This window comes from Cyprinus carpio, chromosome A1 (genome assembly GCF_018340385.1).
Source record: "Cyprinus carpio isolate SPL01 chromosome A1, ASM1834038v1, whole genome shotgun sequence".
In the NCBI taxonomy this organism is placed as follows: domain Eukaryota; kingdom Metazoa; phylum Chordata; class Actinopteri; order Cypriniformes; family Cyprinidae; genus Cyprinus; species Cyprinus carpio.
Window position 1 is genome coordinate 1,399,737 of NC_056572.1, and position 15,191 is coordinate 1,414,927.

The 15,191-nt window shown below is 36.1% G+C and overlaps 1 pseudogene; it reads left to right on the top strand.

The window, feature by feature from the left end:
• Window positions 1-15,191, top strand: part of LOC109108358 — a 43,372-nt pseudogene that overhangs the window by 16,971 nt on the left and 11,210 nt on the right.

Consider the following 15,191-nt stretch of genomic DNA (forward strand, 5'->3'; position numbering starts at 1 on the left):
ACTTTAAAGCTGTTGCATGCTGTGCCTAATGATTCTGGAGACATCAAAGACTGAATCGGCCCGTTGACTTGGAAAAGTCAATGATCTTGAGCTGATTTAAACTGTGTTCCAAAACCTGGTGAGCTGCCTACATAGACAGCATATTAAAGCTGAAAGTATGCTTCACTTGTATTTATTGGTGTTTGAAATGGTAGGCAACATAACAGCAACTGTTTAAAGTTAAATGCCTTAGTGATGGATTTGTTACTTACAAACACGAAGGAAGTGACGGAATGCTACATTTCTCTTGATGACCTGAGGGTGATTAAATTTTTTGGGTGAACTATTCCTTTAAAGCACAGCCACTAAAACGACCAAAGCACAGCTTTTGTAACCACTCTTGCAATCACCTTAAATTAATAAATAAATTCACCGTGTTTGAATATTGTTCAGTAGACATGACCCTTCATCTGAGTAATTGGGCGTCCTCATTAAGACAACCCACTAACTAGTCGAGTTTTAAAATATGCAGTTTTCCACATCTCTAGTAGCTTCCTATATGCAAAGTTAATGGCAGAGCTCATTAGGTATTTGAACGGAGCTGTCCTAGGTACTGAAAAAACAGCCTGAAAGCTGGAGCTGTCCATGGTTCTGAACTGAAAAGAGCGCAAAAACTGTTCAATGCTGGAGCTGTCCATAGTAGCAAAAGCCTTCAGACATTTCACGCTTTGAAATATTACTCTCCTAAGCTCTATATGTACTCTTATATGTGCATGTTTGTAGGCAATTTTGGGTGGTTTCCTCACTGAATTTCCCATAGCGGTGAAGCAGGCAGCTGACAGCATTGTGGATTGTTTTGTTGACTTCTATTTGTATTGTTGTGTGTGAGTGTTTGTAGATCGTCAACAGCAGCATCCACAATGCTGTCAGCTGCCTGCTTCACCGCTATGTGGTGATTTAGTGGGATTTGGCTGGTGTAGGCAGCAGGTCTACACTCATACTTCTACTGTGTAGACCTGCTGCCTACACCAGCCAAATCCCACTACGTTTTCAACCTTAGAGACCTTTCTAAATCTGTGCAGGGCAAGAAACACACAAACAAGTGAACAAAGACATACCTACAGAGACATTGAGGACATTTGAATTTATAAAGACTGTCATTCATATACTTCACGCAAATAATTTAAAACCTGGTCAATATCATAGTGCTTTCAAAACAATACAACCTTTAACAATTTTGGAGCTCTCACATGACCAATAAAAATGCTTTTTCGTAATTTGAAAGGAACCTTGTGAGTTGTTAAAATGTTCTTTTATGGTTTAGGACTTGTCTGCAGTGTGATTTATCAGAATGATCCATTTATTTTTGTTTTGGCCCCAATCTGTCATTTTTTTTTGCTACAGTAAACATTAGTGTCCTGAACTACTCCCTTTGTCCAACAGGAAAATACTTCAGCATAAACATAGAGCCGATGCACTTTGTGAATTAGCCCATCATTTTTGGAGATTTCATCGAGGTAGAAGTGTTTTGGGGGATTTTCGTGATCCATTTGCATCTGAAAGTCTGTCACTGTTTTATATTTTCATTGCTTTCTGTGTGTTTACATTCAACTTTAATACAGTAGCATAGTCACTTGTATAAAGGTTGTTAGGAAGAACAATCACTCGTCTTTTTGATTGTCCTTTTTTATTTAATGACAGTGCTTAGTAATTATTATTTTTTTATTATTATTAAATGGCATATTGTAAACACTGTTCAGGTTGAAGCAGACAAGTCTGACTGTGTCTATGAGATCTAACAGACATGGAGAAGATTCGCCATGTGCTGCAGGACTACCTGGATGACTACAACACAACTTTTGCCAAGGAAACCAAGCTTGTGTTCTTCCAAGATCCAATTAAACACGTGTCTAGGTACGCAAGCATTCTGGTGATCACAAAAGCAGGTGTTCAGATGACCCCACCATTCAGGCTGGGCATCTGGATCAGTTTACTGATGGAATGTTTTGATCCTCCACCCAATTGACCTTCTTTTCTTGCCATTCATCCCTTCCCCTGTCAACAGAATCGATCTCATGATTTGCCAGGAACATGAAAATGTCCTGTTAGTTGGTATGGGTGGCAAAGGAAAGAAATCTCTAACACGACTGGCTGCTCACATGTGCGGTTACCGCTGCTTTCAGATTAAGTTGAGCCGTGGTTATAATTACAAAAGCTTCCATGAAGACCTGCGTAAACTTTACAAAATGGCAAGCGTGGAAGGGCAGGACATTGTTCTTTCTCTTTACAGACACTCAGGTATAGCCAAAGAGAAGTTTGCTGATAAATAGCTTACACTATTTTGTCTGCAAAAAAAATTAAATAAATAAGCAAGCAATCAAACATGAAGCTATATATCTATCTATATATATATATATAGATGATATATTAATATGGATATATATCTTATATATTATTATAGGAGTATATATATTAGTTTTTAGGAGTGTTATTTTAGTATCATTGCGATACTGTTAGTTTTGATTAATAATTTGAATAAGTTCTTATTTTTATATTTTCATTTTAATGTTAAAGTTTTAGCTATTTTGTTGTGCTTTTGTCATTTTTAGTCATTTTTGTTTATGACTTAATAGTCTTTATTAATTTTACTTCTGCTTTAGTTTTAGTTATTTTAGTGCATCAAATTAAACTAAATTAAAGTGAGAAATGTTATCTTGGCAACTAGCTGAAATGGCATATGTGTACAGCAGAAGATTTTGTACTCATTTTGTATTGTGTCACACAGTAGCATCAGTATCCATGACATTTCTGCTCCATTCTGTCCTTTCAGCAAGGACAACAGCCATTGTCTTTATGTCTTCAATGTCAATTCAATGCCAGTTTACATTGTTCTTTTTAATATTTTGATTTTTTTAATGATGTGACTTAAACTAAGGTTTTGTAATATGGAATGTTTACCCTAGTCTAACCCAATAACACACCTCTCCGAAAGCCTCCTGTAACCAAATCACAAGTTTGATTTTATGTTATTTGTATATTGTGGTTGTTGAAGTGGGTTTTTATATGTTTTGTGTGGTATGTGTGTTGGACATTATGTCATTTATGTTTTGACTCCCTCTGCCAGTACTGTCTCTTGAAAGCAGAGACTGCTCCAGTTTTGTGATTCAGCATACAGGCTCCGTAGCAGTAATGACCCCCTAAATTATTACATGAACAGTTCTTAACGAGACAGATGCAAGCTGGTGCTATAGCCAAGAGATAGGTGATGTGAGGTGAGCATTTGTGTGCCCATCTGTAAGGCTAATTACTAATGGGAACCAGAGTGTTTAATTGAATAGGCTGTGTTAAATGTCATTTATTTGAGTGTTTGCATATGAAGAGAGTAAATTCTCTTCAGTGTTTTCGATAGATAGTCACTCACTGTTGAAGCATTGCTTTTCAAACTTGCCCTTAGAGGGTTTTTGACCTTTCAGTTTAAATTCTATACCTGAAATACCCACGAGTGTGTGTGTTTATTCTGGATTTAACATATGAAAAGAACAGTTAACACAAAAAGGATTTTTTTTTTTTTAAACAAAATAATTTATTCTCCCATATGTCATAAAAGCATGTACGGAAAATATATATACACAATATATACATTATAAATAAATATATATACACAATATTAGATTTTCACTACACAATTATCATGGGCAAAATAATTATTTTCACTACATGTTTTTTATGGGTAAAATTTTTTAAAATTAATAAATAAATCATGTGATATCTGCATAAAATGTTTAAAAATAAATAAATAAATCATGCTATCAATCAAAATAATTTTAAACTTTGTTTATTTTGTGTTTTCCCTTCTTTTGGCCAGTGGATAGAGCTCTTGTTATGATTGCTGTGGGAGAAGCGTACAAAAAGAACTTGCGGTGGATTACTACTTCCTGTGGACTGGGGTGTTTAACACTCCATCATTTTCCCAAAAAACTCCCACATTGCTGATTTTTTTAGAGCGGGTGGTGTCTCGCTTTCGTCTGTCATTTTCTCTGACATGATTTTGTGCAGCAGTAGTAGCTACAAACTGCATTATCCTATTCTTTTTTATTCTATTTTTTGACAGGTGGCGACCAGCATTAAGGTGCAGTTCCACCACCTTTCAACCAGTAGTAGTATTAACATGATATCAATAACATAACATGATCAATGACAGTGATGTTGTTTGACCATGCAATTTGCTTTTCTCATCTGTTTTAGATTGTGGTGGAAGAGTTCCTGGAGGACATTAATAACATGCTGAACTCTGGTGAAGTACCAAACCTCTTTGAAAAGGATGAACTAAAACAGGTGCTGGCTGCTGTTAGCCCCAAGCATCTCTGAGGGAAACAGGTATGAGGTACATGATAGAACCAAAAACCCCCTGATCTCGCAACATGACCATAACCAAGGCATCTAATCAAGTGCAGAACATCACTATACATCCTCAGCTGCTCTATCTTTGTTTTTGTCTTTGTGTCTTCAGGTCTTCCAGTTCTTTATCTCTCATGTGCATGAGATGCTGCACATTGTGCCGCATGTTCCCTCGCATGTTCCTCGCTAGTAAACTGCTGCACCGTTTATACAGGTCAGAATCCACCTCCTCTCTTTTAAAACTCCCTATTACTTTCAGACAGAACATTTTCAAATCAAAATCAATGAGCAGTGAATTCATTAAACACATAAACTGCTGCGCCTGCAAACCCCTGCGTTCTTTTCACATACAGTACCACCCGCAACCAAACTTATCCGTGCAGTGAAATAGTGCTTCACTATGCATATTTAAATTAAGTCATTGTTATTCTTGTTAGCGCACACATTTCCTCTCTATGAAATCATTTTCATATAGAGGAAACGTGTGCACTAAAAAGAATAACAATGACTTAATTTAAATATGCACAGGCACAGCACATATTTAAATCATTGTTTTGCATCATTTGCAAAAATCAGTGCTATTTACAGAAAACAGGTGGTAGGCAGAGTTTTAAGCGGTTGTTTTTACAATGCAGTTGTGTCATGCAAGTAGCATTCAGCAATCGTTTTTTGGCTTGTTTGCTTAACTTGTTTAGTGAATTTGATGCTAAAACAATGGATAGCATATGCAAACAACACTGTCAGTGGGTGCAGTTAATTCTTAGTGAATTCCCCTTTAAGTAACATGAAAGAAAATAGAAATTCAACGAAACCTGGAGGCATCCTAGCATTATTTTTAGCCAATTTTTCACCAATGCATCCTTACTGCCCCCCAAATTTTTGAATGCTAGTCTATCTCCTCAACAACTTTTCAAACAATTTTTAAACTGTCTCTGTATATCTATCACACTATGTCTGTCACACACCGAATAATTGTGTTGCAGGAAAATATACAAATGAGTCTTCAAGTGACCTGTCTAGTTTTGTTCTACATTAGGAATATGAGCACATTCTCCAGGACCAATCTGTCCAGTAATGGCATGGGACTTTGATAAGAGAAATTGCTACCCCAGCCCCTAATTTACATATTAAAGAGCCACTTATGCCAGACTGGCAGCAGTATACCATGATGATAAGGAGCAACTCTCATTCTTGCTCATGTATGTACTTTAAAAAGACTACTTATGCATTTCGCCTTCACTCACCCCTAACAGTCCATCACTTCAGTTCTCTGTTTTCACAGTATTCATGGTTGGGAACAGGGTACATGTCAGTAGCTGATTTGCTTATTTCTAAGGACATGATTTTTGACTGGTGTTGGTTCAGGCCCTGAGAGAGAAAGAGAGAGGGAACGGCCAAAGAATGCTAATATGCATTGTGCTATCTAGAGCTAACTTAATAAAAGAGATTATGCAATAGTCTGTTCCTTGAATCTGATTGGTTGAGCGACGTTCCAAGAGTGCTAATATAGAGTAACTCCATATGAAGTTTTATGCATGAAAATAGAGTAGAAACACCTGATGTAAATGGTCACTTCTCTTCATTATACCTTTTTAAATGAAAGTGGTGTTACTATGTAAATAAGTGGTGCAATGGGGATATCACAATTCGCATATGCTGAAAAATTGTAATAATAATAAAAAAATTAAAAATAATTATGTAAAAAAAATGAATAAAATAATGATCTACAGTGAATGGCAAAACAAATACATATTTTCAGCAAATTTATCAGCAATGTTTACATTTAAAATAAATATTTAGTGAATGGCAAACAAATACATATTATAAAAAAAACTTAAATTTTTAAACTTTCACAACTTTTGTAATTAAATTTCACAGTTATTTCACAAAGAAACAGCAAACACATTTTATTAAACTTTTTTTGAAGTAGAAACGAAAATAGTTTTTTATAAAAGCAATAGGCATAAGTAAAATACACCACAATCACATATTATATATACATATTGTATGTGATTGTGGTTTTAATAGAGGTATGTACTATTGCTATTTAAATACTATTTCAGTTCTTTTGAATTTTATTCTACATATATATTAATAAGTTTATAATTTAACATAATCCATTTTAGAACACTTAATATCAGATTTTTTATGATTTTCATCAGATGTTATGGACACAAATGGCACTTCTCTATAAAATTACTCGGAGGCAGTGATGCAAACTGGTTCTAAGAAAGAGAAGGGGCTTCAGGTCTTCACACACATACAGACACTGTGCCTCTATCATTCAGTCTCTCTTTAAGTCAAGTCTCCCTTTTTTCATATAGCGCTTTATAAAATACTGATTGTGTCAAAGCTGCTTTACAATGTTAAACAGGAAAAGCGTGTGCTGGTAATGGAAGAGGACAGTAGAAAACAGATATTTTATCAGTGAAAGTCAGTTGATTGTTGATTCAGTGATGTCATTGTCCAGCTCAGTTCAGTTCTCTTCCAGTAATGTCTGTCCAGTCAAGTCAACAATGTTGCCAGAAATGTACTGCCATTCTTCTGTTTTGTTCTCTTATCTAATGAGACGCATGTTCACTGACCTGTTTGGTTGAGAGGGGTGTTCTGTTAATTACTCTAAAGTGTGTGTGTGTGGTTTGATTTTATTTGTTGTGTTGTGTTTGTTGGTGTGATGAATGGCTCTGTGCTGGTCAACTGCAGCTGCTCATTAGTGTTACACGGCGAGCCCGTATGTTTGTTCACTCTGCTTTTATTTGCTTATTTGTTTTCATCAGCGTGTGTTTGTTTACTTGTATACACACTCACAAAAACACAAACTCACACTCACCTCACATAGTTCAAGGTGACCACTATGGTTCTTGCAGAATGAAATGAAAGAATAGTCTATTATAATGTCTTCAGTGCAATCTGCATACTGTTTCTGCATTCAGTTTGTGGAAACCAATACATTACACAAGATGGAAAAGGGAAATTAACATTTAAAGGAGTAGTGCACCCAAAAATGAAAAGTCTGTCATTTTTTTTTAAATATCTTTTCAAATTTAATAATATTTTTGTTTGTAAATTTGTTTCGTGGCAGTCATTAAGTTTATTTTTCAGTGGCCCCGTGAAGCACTGCTTTCTGTGTCCCAGAATGTGGACTTTGGTAGTGAGGAGATGAAGCAGTGTTTTTCTGAGATGTGTGTGGAGATCCATGTTAGTGTGACTGACATGCCAGAATGTTTTTACTCCGAACTGCACAGACACTATTACACCACGCCCACCTCCTATTTTGAGCTCATTAACCTGTACCTGAGCATGCTGGGAGAAAAGAGACAGCAGCTGCAGGCGGTGAGGAGACTGAATGAGTGATGCAAGATGCATAAATTATGTTGTTACACCATTTCTTAAGATTGAGGACTCTATGTGTCAACTGGATGATATATTAAAGTAAAGGACCCATTTGAGCTAGATTTGTATGTGTGAAATGTAATGTGTTTGTCTGCATAGGCTCGAGATTGCGTGAAAAATGGTCTTACTAAACTGCTAGAGACAAATGAACTAGCTGATAAGATGAAGCAAGACCTCTCTGCTCTTGATCCCGTGCTTGAACAGAAGTCGATCGATGTCAATGCCCTCCTGGAGAAACTCGCTGTGGAACAAGAGAACGCTGACCATGTGTGTGTATTACTCATAATTCGACCATTCCTCTTCTGTTTTCATAGGAACTCCTGATTTTCTAATTTTATTTTTTTTATTATTGTCTACTGTTGTTGTTATGTGTACTTTTTGGTATCCAAAAAAAATTTAAACATATATTTTTTTTGTTATGTGATCAATAATACTTTGAAGAAACACATCTTCTAACCATGAACATTTGCCTGTAGGTGCATAAGGTTGTGAAAGAGGATGAAGCTTTAGCTAAGGTAAAGGCAGATGAGACTCAAGCCATTGCAGATGATGCACAGTGTGATTTAGATGAGGCTCTGCCTGCACTCAACAGTGCCAACAAGGCCCTGAATGCCCTGAATAAAGCTGACATATCAGAGATCCGTGTCTTCACCAAACAACCAGACCTTGTCATGACTGCGATGGAGGCGGTGTGCATCCTGCTCAACAACAAGTGATTTCCATCTTTATATTATATTATATTGTTTTGCATAAAGTGCTGCAGGAAGGAGTCCTAAAACCCAGAAGGGCTTTTTTGCACCTATGCTTTGTCTTCGATTGATTGTGATTTTTTTGGGTTTTTTTGGTTGTTTTCATGAAATATTGTCTGCAGAGCAAAATCCTATTATATTATATTATATTATATTATATTATATTATATTATATTATATTATATTATATTATTTTGTTTATATTATATAATATAGCTTTATTATATTTTAAATTGTATATTAATTTTTTCATTTATATACAGCCTGCCATGTGAGTGGTTATTATATTATATTAATGTTTTCATAATATAGCTTTATGCCATAGAACAGTAAAACTTTTTAATGGTGAAAAAATGACTGCATGCACATTTAACCCTATGTTGCTCCAGGGGGACTGTGCAGAATCACATTTAATCCAGGATGATACGGCTATGATGAGACACCTGTCCTGCTCATGCCTGCCAGGCTTGCAGAGAAAAAAGCACTGCGCTGCCATCGCATCGAGCATGTGATAGATAATAGATAAGAATTATCTAATGAAATCTAAATTAGCAGAAATTATTGTTTTTTGACATTTACATTTACAATGGCACAGATGTGATTTCAAAGCAGGTTGATGAAGTTTTAGTATTACATCTTTTTAGGTGTCTAATCTAGCTGCAGAAAAACATTCTCCCACATCATAAACCCCCTCTGGCTCTGAGACCCACTACAGTGTGATGTGCTGCATATTAACATCAGATACTCTGACTGTGCGCATCTGTGCTCTTTTCACTCAGTCATCAATCTCACCCTTCTTCGTCATCTCCTTACTTTCAGCATCATCATCATCATCTGCAGCAGAGCTACTTATTATTAACTTTATAAGACAGCAATTTAATGGGTGTTTTTAAATGTCAAAACACAGACTGAACAATCTGTGTTCCTGTCTTTCCACCTCCGCCTCTCTCTCTGCATTTCTTTTATCCTTTTAATTGTTCAATTTGCTTGTGATATTAAACCTGTGCTGTATCTAAGAAACAGATTAGTGGAGTCTAAACTCAACATGATTTATCCTTTTAATTGTTCAATTTGCTTGTGATATTAAACCTGTGCTGTATCTAAGAAAAGATTAGTGGAGTCTAAACTCAACATGAATTCATCCATATTTTTACCCTTCAATTTAATTTTATATTGATATTTTATGGTATTTTTGCATTAAACATCCAGTTTCACTGTGAAACATTTAACATTACAGATTGAAATGTGTTGTGAATGGCATTTCATATTGACTTTAACACAATGACTTGTAATACTAAGATTACAGTGTGCAGTTCATATGTTGTTTAAAATTAGAGACTTTTAATTGCTCTATAATAACATTTTATATGATTTTAACATATTAACTCCAATACATAATTAGACACCCTTTTCGGGTGTTAAATATTTATGAATTAATTTCATGTGATTTGTTTTGGTGTGACTGAAATCACCTGTGTTAAATCATCTGTTATTCTAATCGCCTTTGTTTATAGTTCCAGCTGTGTACTCATCCTGCTGGTGTTAAATCTAATAATGTAATTAAGGGGATGGTGAAGAGGATGTGGAGGTGTTGTAATGATATGATATGATATCAATGACATGATATATGGATAATTTATATTGCATTATGAATGTGTAACTGTGCATTGTTTGCTGTTAGCATTAATCTGATTTGTTTATATCAGGCCGAGTTGGATGCAACCATGTCCACCCTGAAAGAAAAACAGAAGAAACTACAAGAGGTGGAGAACCAAATCAAAGTTTTGCAGGAGCAGAGAGTCCAGTGTGGCTGAGAAAGACATGCTGGGTGAGAGAGAGAAAGAGAGAGATGAAGAGAGAGATATAACTTATTGAATTTAATGAAATGTGTTACTGAGGGCACTAAATGATAATACTACAATAACAGAAAGCAAGAAATTGTGTTGGGGCCAAATAAAGGGATTTAAAAAATGGATAATGGAATAGAGTAGAAGATTGAAGAATGCTATTTTGTGGATTACTGTACAAAGTGGAGTCAATTAGATTTACATTTAAAACAAAATAAGAGTGCTTCAGGGATGATGTATTTTTGCAGGCCAAAACCAATGGGGTTTTTAAATTTGTTTATGTTTAAATGTCATTAAAACAAGCTGAAGATGTTTTCACATTTTATTCTACATGAAAATGACTTTCATGACTTTTTAAAGGTTTTACTTATCGTTTCTAACAACTGGCTAAATGGGACTGCAGAGATTGCCAGGGGGACTTTAAATTTCACACTGAACAGGAAAAAAATGATCTGCTAACTAGTCCACTTTTACAGATTCGTTGTGCTTATAATCATGCTCTTGCAGACTATTCTTCCTCAAACTTTGAGAGAAAATGTGGAAGACTGTAAGAGTTGTCAGAAGCTTAGTGATAGGGACGCTGAAGTCATGCAACTGTGGTATAGTTCTTTTAAAGCCTACATTTTGAAAGTTGTGATCATTTGTGAAGATAATCATCACGAATAAACCTTGAAAGAATCATAAACTTTAGTTGTTCACGGTTTCTACAATAATCCAATGAAAAGCCCAATGGAAAAATTCTATAGGGTTTTTATGTGACGCTAACTTCCCTGCAGTGTTCTGTATACAGTGTGGGTTTAGTAATTGTGGAATTTTATGTGTATGTGTGAATTTCTATACATATTTTTGTTGTTTTTAAGTATATACAAAACTGCATATTTTCATGTCAACTAGTTGTCAAAACGTCTAGTTGAAGCCTAGACGAGTGCAGAGGTTTTATAAGGGACTGTTAACATAAGATACACTCTTGTTTTTAAAAACACATGGTACAATTATAGACACATTTTTTATACTTCTATATAGTGAAGTATTTTTAAAGTGCCACACAGGATGCGTATATGAATCTGTGCATGTTTATGCATGTTTGTTTGTGGGTTGTAGCTAAATCCAGGGTTCTAACCGAAGCACGTCTGGGTCGGTCGAGAAAGTTAACATCTACTCTGGGAGACGAGCAGGTGCAATGGAAGGAAAGCATTACTTTCTTTGAGCAGGATATCCACAATGTCATTGGAGATGTGTTCATCGCTGCAGCATGTGTTGCTTATTATGAAGCATTCACCTCCCATTACAGGCAATTGGTAGGGCATTATTAGATCACACATCTTTTTTCACTTCATAACGTACCCTAATTATAAAATGCCACTGAGTATATTACATTATGTGGCATTTCTTTAAAGTCAAGCCTGTCATATTCTCTTTCTCATGACCTATGTCAAACGCCCACCTTACCAAACTGTGACACATCAAAACAGAGCTCCCCTTCACCTTACAAACACTAACACTTGTTTCTGGGAATCGTGCATATGTTTAATGATTTAGTGTCCTGTAGCTTATAGATCACTGGATCACACACTGTCAAAAGTTGAGGATCCCAATCAGTGACAACTTCAGTCTTATCAGCATTCTAGGAGATCTCTACGAGATCCGACAGTGGAATGATATCCGCGGGATAATGTCTCCACAGAGAATCGAATGCTTGTGTTGCGGGGACGCCGTTGGCCACTCATGATTGACCCTCAAGATCAGGTGACCTCTAACATTTCCAAACCTTCTATTAATGCTGTTTTCCAGTGCCTTAGCAAGGCAAGCCACAAGAACAAATTCTAATTTAATAATTAAATTTATAGTCTTTTAAATAGCAATAAATAGCGTTTCCTGCCCACCTCACATAACCATTAAAACTAATTAATTTCTCCATGAAAGGGTTAAGTTGGATCAGTTCATTCAAAAGCAGCTTATTTTCAGGTTGAAAGGAAACTAATATGTTTTTTTTTTTTTTTGGCAGCTGCCCCACACTGTTTCAAGATGATCATTATAGCTTACCACATGCAAACTTGACGGTGGCATCAACATTTATGACAGCCCAGCTACTGCAGCCAAAGCAATGCTACCACAGTCTTATGACCGGCTCAGGTGGAGGCACTTCCCTCAAGCACTCTCAATGCTTAATGTAGACATTTTAATGTAATGTAGTTTAATACATCCTTTCATTTATTTAAAAAAGAGATACAGTAGATCTATTCTTTATGAATTCGTGTTTTGCATTTTATAGCCTCTGTGTCATCAGGACACAATGAATGTGTCAGGTGAAGGGCTTCTTTAATAGCGGAGTGTTGTTCAGTTGGTTAGAGATGTTGTCAAAATGGTACGAAGAACAGCCTTCGCAACCCAAACAGGAAAACAACCAGCCTCCCTGCATTACCATACAAATATCTTTCTCCCATTCCAGCCTCTCCGTTTTCATTACTGTCGTCCGGTTTCAGCATGTTTGCCTGCCGTTTTCCTTTTTTCCTCCGCTCTTTCTTGTCATTTGTGCTTTACTCTCTCTCCATCTGGCTGTCTCTCTAGGGAGACTTCTGTCTTCTGGAGAGACTGAAACAGACATTCAAACATCAGTCTGTCACACATTTACATACACACACATACCATGACACAAACACTCTACACTCAACTCATATCTACTTTACTTAGTGGCATTGATGCTTAGATTCCAAATACGCATCTCACACACACACACACACACACACACACACACACACACACACACACACACACACACACACACACACACTCACAAACAGCACACTTCTATATAGTACAATATTCCATTTCAGCAGAATCTGATCCCAGATTATTTACAAAGGGATGTCTGTCACATACTTTACATCTGATAAAGACATTTTGCTTTAGTCTTTTTCTCCATGTCTATCACTGTCACACATACACACATACATACAGTATACTCATGCACACAGGATTATTTTAAAAGAGAAAATATAATGTAAAGAATTGTCATTATCTTTATCTTATCGTCAATGATGTGACACTATCTAATAAACGAATTACATTAATAGCTTATTTTTTAATTTTAATTATGTGTTAATTTATTTACATTAACAATACATATGTTAAAATACATAAACAATGAAATTAATAAATACAAGAATTGAACAGGTCTTCTAGAATGAGCATGTAATTCATTTCTAGTTTTCATTTTGATATTTTATTTTGATAATTAACATTTTGGGGCATGCAACCATCATAATGAAGAAAAGAAAAGCATGTGGCCAAAAAAAAAGAAAAGAAAGGTTGAACACCTAATGGTATTAATTAATTAATTAATTAATCATGACATTAGTAAAACACTTAAAAAGCACAGTATGTACTCTGACATGTAATCAAGTAGAAAGAAAATATGCTATTGCTTTTTAATTGATGGTTACACCACACGCAGTGCAGCCTTTCACATTTTGTATATAGGCAAATCACTGGATACGGTCTAAAGAGACAAAGAATGGTCTAAAGACTTCGTATGTAGTGGTGCCTGGCTTCTTTTGTACACAGGTTAATGGTAGCATGCTGGGCAGGAGAAGGTGTCCTTTGGACTCTTTTTAGACTGATGTAAATACAAATGCATTGCTTAAATAAGAATTTAAATATTTATAGTTGTGAGGAGCTGATAACTGATATCTGATTGGCTTTGAATGGTTTAATTTGGTCTTGAATGATTCTGAGGTGAGTTTATTAATTCTGACACTTGCCAGATGTGATTTTCTGATTAATCTAGTTTTAGTCATGTTTGTTTTCACTGCTGACAACTGAGGCGTATAGTTTTCCCCCAGCATCTATTTTTAGATCAGTTGTAAGAACAGAGATTGCATCTGTATCATACCAAGAGATCTAACATAAAAATGAAACTGAATGCTGAATATTTATCATATCTGCAAATCATGCATTTCATTCACATTATTTGTGTGTATACAGCTAAAAGAAACTCTGGACCCTGCTCTGGAGCCCATTTTTCTGAAGCAGACATTTGTGTCAGGTGGAAGAATATTGATTCGTCTGGGAGATTCTGACATTGCCTATAAAAAAAACTCTGTTTCTACATGACCAAAATGGCCAATCCCCACTACCTCCCTGAGGTGAAAATTAATTTTTTTGTTTTGATTTCATTTAAAATATGAGTATTTGTTTTATGCAACATTTCTCTGTCACCACCAGTAAAAAGAGAATCATTCTTCATTCCCCACAGTCTTTGTTACATGTAATTACAGTCAATGTTTCATTAGCAGCTCTATGTTTAATTCATTCTCTCAAAATGGCAGCGGGGATTTTAGAAAGCATTCTGGGGTCAAGGTTGACACCTGTTTAAGGTCAACTAGATTTGGCACTATAGCAAAGTGGACACGGCTGGCACTAGGCCTTCACATATCTGTTGTGGCACCACCTTGCACACTAATCCCTCGCTGGCTCCATGCCATACCATTTCTCGCTGCAAAATTCTGGGGTGGATGCAGATCAGCGCCCACCTGCCAAGAGACAATGCCCTCGCAATCATAACAGACAGGGCCACGGGCAACGGTGCTTGCAGTAGGCGGAGAGCACGGAGACAGATACGGTTGCCTGTCAGATGGGGACGTGCCGTTGTAAGCTCCAGCATTAGAGACAGGACAGACCTGTCATTTCAGCTTTTATTAAGGGAGATGAGCTGTGCTGACAGACCTGTCTGGACTAAAGGAACATTCTCACAGACAGACAGCAAGTACGAAGCACATAGGGCCAATCAAAGCACAAAGTGTGCCTCTAGAGGATTTTTAGAGAG